Source organism: Podarcis muralis, chromosome 4 (assembly GCF_964188315.1).
Source record: "Podarcis muralis chromosome 4, rPodMur119.hap1.1, whole genome shotgun sequence".
NCBI lineage: Eukaryota > Metazoa > Chordata > Lepidosauria > Squamata > Lacertidae > Podarcis > Podarcis muralis.
In genome coordinates this window covers 33949931-33956464 of record NC_135658.1, presented here as the reverse complement: position 1 = coordinate 33956464, position 6534 = coordinate 33949931, and the positions used below count along the sequence as shown (strand labels likewise).

Genomic DNA, 6534 nt, shown 5'->3' with positions numbered 1-6534 from the left:
TGGGACCTCCGGGATGATCGGCACCCCCCTGGGCAGATCGCCCCGCCCTCGGGTGCATGTCATGTTTGCCGCTCCGGGTGCGCAAGCGGCTTCCTCCGCCACTGGTAGAATGGACTTGTGTGAGTCCCCCTGACACATGCGGAGGCCAGAAACAGAACCCTCACATAAGCAGGGATTCCCCTATGAATCATATAGATACCACAGTCTCCATTGTGCCTCATTCCCAAAGGAAAGAAAAAATCTTGCACAGCTCGGAGACTAGGGTGGCGTGCAGCACTAAGCTCAAGTGTAGTATGAGGGAACAAACCACATCATAAACATGACAGGAACTTTGGGAGATGCTATAAACAACAGCAGCCAGAGCTATTTAAAGAGGTGTATTTGGCTTATTTGGTAAAGAGCTACACAAATAATTAAATGACTTGAGGACTGACTTATGAGGAGAGATGAAAAGAATTAAATATGCTTAGTTTGGCTCCTTGACAAGTAAGTGAGAGACGTGGTCTAAGCCTAAGAAGGTAGAGGAATTTTTAAATAGGTTGAGCCAAAGGTTAGTAGGGAGAAACTGAACAAAGGCAAGCTTACGTTGAGGATTAGGGGGACTAACGTATCCTTGAAAGCTCACAGACCTGGCTGTAGCTTTCTCGAGAGACATGGAACAGACCATATTGGCAGACTTTATGAGAGGTGCAAATGTGTGTCCTATATTGGGATGGAGGAGCTTAGTCTAGTTGACCTCCTCGTAGGTGCTTTCCCCACTTCTATCACCTACAGCTTAGCAAAGACATGTACTGGCCAGGGTGGTAAAAGGTAAAGGGACCCCTGACCATTAGGTCCAGTTGTGACCGACTCTGGGTTACAGCGCTCATCTCGCTTTATTGGCTGAGGGAGCCGGCATACAGCTTCTGGGTCATGTGGCCAGCATGACAAGCTGCTTCTGGTGAACCAGAGCAGCACACGGAAACAGTTTACCTTCCCGCCAGAGCGGCACCTATTTATCTACTTGCACTTTGATGTGCTTTCGAACTGCTAGGTTGGCAGGAGCAGGGACCGAGCAATGGGAGCTCACCCCGTCGTGGGGATTCGAACCACTGACCTTCTGATCGGCAAGTCTTAGGCTCTGTGGTTTAACCCACAGCACCGCCCATGTCCCACAGGCCAGGGTGGAGGGGATGACAAATAGAGCCCCTCTAGCTTCCTTTATCTGGCCCTTGGGCCTCTTCCCAAGTAACACACCCATCTGAGCCAGAGTCCTCACCAGCCCTACTTCGCACCCTCGTTGCGTATTTGGCTGAAATGTGCCCTTGAACTCTGATAATGCATCCTGTTTGCCCAGGTAGGGGACATAGGAAACTTCTAAATATCTTTTATTGCTGAATAATCCTGTCCTGTTTATTCAGTTTTTGAGGGGCATCCAGATGATGCAGTTCTGCTTTAGCAACCCTCCCAATCTCCCATGCCTGGGCAGGATAGCTGGTGGGAGGCAACATTTTCCCTGCAAGTCCTCAGTTTTTCTCTCTCTTTATCTTCAAAGCAGGATCTATGCAAATTTGACATATAAGAAGAAAGACAGTCACCCAAGCCTCTGCCATCTGCCTTCCCTCCCTGCTCCTCATGCATATCCTCTTCATCTATCCCATGCTACAATTCCATCTGAAGGTGATTTGCACCTTAGGGGGCAAATAGCAGCTGAAGCCAGAGAGGATTTTCAGCAGGAATTGGGAGCAAAACCCCTGACCTGAAATGGGAGCACGTTCTGCATCACAGACCTACAGCTGCTGTTTCTTAAAAAGAGGGGGGAAAGTGGCTAGGTTAAAGCATATTCATTGTAACATATAGTTTGGCCCTGAAACGCTTTTAAAATGCCAACTCTCTTTGCCTCATCAAGTATAAATTTCACGAAAGCAAGGCCACCTACATATCCACCCCCTAGTGTTAAGCAAACACAGCTGAGCCTCTCTACGGAGGCGACGCATATAGAGCAGGGATCCTCAGATGTGGCTTGCAAGTCAGCCAGCCCACATGCTTCTATTATTACTACTAGCCCTGCTCAGCATCAATGTGGATGGAACTTCATAGTATTCTACACTGCAATATGCTGTTTTATGGTATTGTTGTGAGTCTGGGGTGGGGAGTTAGGTTGTACAGCCATACCTCTTGTTATGTCCGCTTCATGTTATGTTCTTTCAGGATACGTCCCACGGTGACCCGGAAGTACCGGAAAGGCTTACTTCCGGGTTTCGCCGCTTGAGCATGAGCAGACACGCAAAACGACGTCATGTGCATGCGCAGAAGTGGTGAGTCGCAACCTGCGCACGCGCAGAAGCGCAGATGCAAGTTGCAATCTGCTCATGTAGCGAACGGGGCTCCGGAACGGATCCCATTCGCAACCAGAAGTACCACTGTATGCCTGAGTCCTTTCTAATTCCTGGATCCAGCAAGGGTTAAAATCTAATGTAGAATTCCATTGTTGAAGTAGCCAGACCAGCTTCTTGGTGATTAATAGCCCTAAGGATGGGCTGTTAGCATGAGAAAAGAAGTTGTTCTGTGCCAGAGGGCAAATGGGTGGGCCCCCTCCATCACCTGTCTGGTAGTGAAGAAGACAATAGCCAGAGCTGGGTGTGTGCAACCTGGAAGCTAGAAGCAGCCAGAGAGGGAGAGCCATGCTTGGTTTGTGCTTGGATCCAAGGCTGAGACCATGGGAGAAGAAGGACCTTCTGGGGTGTTAATGCCGTGAGTCCCTCTATCGCAGGCTCAGGTTGTATATATGTGTAAATAAACCATGTCACATGAAGACCCCACAGTTTTTGCTGTCCTTCATTCCAGCCCTGGGTAAACGCCTGGAACCCCTGGACTCTCACACCGCTTGCAGATTGGGGTGCATTTCAACAATAGAAAGTGTTTGCTGCTGTTAATAAAAATAAACCTAGGTGGAATATACGCACATATAAAGAACGCTGTGAAAATGCTATTTTAAAAAAGTGTTTTGAAAAATATATTGCATTTGCCATAGCTCACCATCGCCATCTAGTGTCACATTTGTACATTGCACTTTATAACACACTTAAAACGTTTTATTTGCAGCTGTATAGCTGAGTCCCTAGAGAAATAGAATAAAAGAAGACTATTTTGCCCCAGCCATTGCTCCTGTTGCAATGTTTCCTCACACAGCGAGTATCCTTCCCAGACTCAAAGGATACTACACCGATGATTCACCCTGCCAGCTTCTACTCAGAAAACTGCAGACCCTTCAAGTGCCCCTATTTTCCCTGATTTGAGAAGCCATCTCGGTTTCTGATTTGATCCCAGAATGTCCCACTTTTCCTTAGGATGTCCCTATTTTCATTAGAGAAATGTTGGAGGTGATGTACTTATCCGACCCCTGAGTCGTCTGAAAGCAATCCTGTATAGAGAAGTTTTTTAAATGTTTAATATTTTATTTTGGTTTTATATATGTTGGAAGCTGCCCAGAGTGGCTGGGGCAACCCAGTAAGATGTGTGGGGTATAAATAGTAAAATTATCATTATGGAATGGGACGTCCCTATTTTCATCTGAGAAATGTTGGAGGGTATGAAATTGCATTTGTATTGGTGTTCATGTTATAGGAACCAGAACCTTGCTGGGCTGAGAGATAAAGTTTATACCCAGTTAGCATAAACTGGAGATAGGATCAAACCATTATCAGTAACATTATAAAGTGGTGTTGTTAAGTAAGCTTTCGGTCCTAACCCTGTTTATGTGGAAATTATTAGGTTAGGATTGTGCTGTAACTTCCAAGTCAAGGCATGTTATAGGTTAGTATTGTGTTGTTAACTCTCAAACATCATGACTCTATGAGTGCCTAGACTCCACTCTGGAGCCCCACTTACTTGTAAGTAGTGTTACAACCTTGGTTAACCAGAACAACTTAAAATGTACTCCTTTCACAATGCACCTTATTGTTTTGAAGTGGTGCTGTGAATTATGAACTTTGTGGGCAATACACATACAGCGCTGAATTCATTCTCCTCCTGGGAGAGAGAGAGACTTGTGTAAATCAGGCTTGTCAACCCAATGAACTTGGTATCTGGGCTGTGGATACATGAGAAGCCATTGGCTAGCATGTAAAGCAAGCATAAAACATATCTTAAATTGCTATCACTTTAGTTGACACTTTTAAAAATGGATGCTCTTGGCATATAGCTTTTCTCCTGAAAACAATCTCAACTTTCTGTGAAATAATAAGCATTTTTATGTGGTTTTAAACACAAGGCTCTACATGTTTACTCAGGAGTGAGTCCCTTTGCATTCAAAGGGGTTTAATCCCAGCTAAATCTAATAAATTTAATAGATTTGTGCTCATAATGTTATCTGGCAGTTGCACACAATTGTGCTTTCAGTACCATTTGCGATGGGCACTGAGTCGGTCAACAGAGAATGTTGCAAAACTGTGGGAGTTACCACCAAAAAGACCATTAGGTGACCATTAGCAAGCTTGTGATTTAGCACAAAATCGAAATGCCTCTCTTGCAAAACAGAAACGGGAGAGAAAACGTGTTTTTTTAAAAAAAACTTGTAATGTTCTTAGTCTCTCTCCCCCCCCCCCCGCCCCATTCCCCACAAATGTGCAGCTCTGGAACACACAAACAGGCCAGTGCCTTTGTTTTGTTTTAAAAAATGGGGGGGGGGGTTTGAATTATTTATCCATTATGTTTCATTTTTGACACTGTCTACTTGTACTTTTCTGAGTTTTTTAAAGGGATAATGAAAACCTTCTGTTTGAAAGAAATGCAGTAATTTCTGGGCAGAAGCAGGAAAGCGCCTAATATCCTGTGGCAAGATTGTAACATAATTCTACTCCTTTCTGAAAGTATTTACATTTCACTTCTTCTCCTCTCCTAGGTCTATTACACTGGCAAGAAATGGCTTTACCAGCACAAAATCACTTCTCCTCTTTGACCCACCCCCAATAGGAGTTGAAGCAGGGGATAAATCCACCGTTTTATTGTTTATGCAAGAAATGGGAACGGAGTTGGGGTTTTTAATTCTTGTTGCTTTGTTTAAAAGGCATAAAGCATTAAACTGATCTCTTAATCTGAAACAGGCCAAACTTTCCAAATTTAAATGATGAGCTGATTCTTCAGGCATGGAATATAGAAGTAACTTGCAGTTTCCCTCTCTCAGTGTTATGCTCAAGAACATATTTCCTCAAGCGCTAGGGGGGTGGGGGGTGGGATTCAGTTCAGTTTGGATTCAAATTTAAATCTACCTAATTCACTTTCCAAAACAATATGAACATATTGAAACCACCATTCTTTGGAATACACACGCTTCTGAGTCTTGCAGCCAGGTAATTTGTGCAAAAATATGTTTTGCAAAAAATATGAATACAGTATTAGGCAAAATTGCAAGATAACATGATCATATTAGGAACAAATAGCACTAAAATGCTGGTGAATTTTCATGAGGACTTTTGTCACACTGATATGGAAATGTGAATTTAAGAAAAATGGAGAAATGAGAAACAGGAAGAAACAAAAACTGACAGATTCACCCATCCCTACTAAACTGCCTTTCAGAAGCTTTAGACTACAATGTTGCATTCAACACATAGGGTATACTATAAGGGAAACAGGTTGGGGCAGATGCCTTCATAAAGAACAGTTTTTGGACCTCTTCTGGGACATTAATATTTCAAAAGCTTCTTATTTTAACTTAAAAACACACACACAACAAAGATAGCTAAGGGGTTTAAAGCTCAAAAAGAAAATGTTAAGAATTATACTGCGTTAAAGCTTACAGATCTTGGATGACTCACACAAAAAAAGGAAACTGTGTTGGTCCATAAGAAACCTTTCCAAAATCCAGTCTGACACTACCTTTATTAGGACTAAGCACAATAGCGAGCAAGCTTCCCTGTTCTCCATACATTTATCCTGAACTATCCAACAATATTATATGCTTGAACATTTCACACATGGTGATAAAAAGCACCTCTATTGTGCTATTAAGTATGGGGCAGAACATGGAAGAGAAATTGAATGCAGATTCTCACAATCGTAGGTTTGTGTTTGCATGGAAGAAAAATAGGAAAAGCCAATTTTAGCTTTACATATGACAACACCCTTATTGTATTTTGAGACAAGACATTGCATGCAAGTAGCAGGGAATAAATGGACTCTTCTCAAACTGCATCTTCTGTGTTTCAGATTTCATGGTTTTACACGGCTGCATGTTTATTGCTAGAATGCTGCCATGCTTGGACAGTTCCTGTATATAATTTCATTCCCAGACAATCTCCTGCGGTGTAGCATGCGTTGGACACAGGCGTGGTGAATTGTTTAGCGGGATACCAGCCATGGTTAGGACTGCACTGTAAGTTACCAGCACATATGTAGAGCCTGAATTCTGTAAACATGAATCAACAAACAACACACACGTAAAACTGCCACAGCATTAAGGGGTATAATTTTGAATAGGATGTTGGGCATGCTTATGGCTCTCAAAGCGATGTCCAGTGCTGGAGCTACTTGAGCATGTATTGTGTTCCACAA

At 43.2% G+C, this 6534-nt stretch overlaps 1 long non-coding RNA gene across 1 annotated transcript; it reads left to right on the top strand.

Moving 5' to 3' along the window:
• The first annotated feature begins 2190 nt into the window (after positions 1-2190).
• LOC144327377 (uncharacterized) lies at positions 2191-5695 on the top strand. The gene is made up of 2 exons (XR_013392462.1): positions 2191-2733; positions 4883-5695. It is a non-coding gene; the product is annotated as an uncharacterized LOC144327377 (long non-coding RNA).
• The last annotated feature ends 839 nt before the right edge of the window (positions 5696-6534 follow it).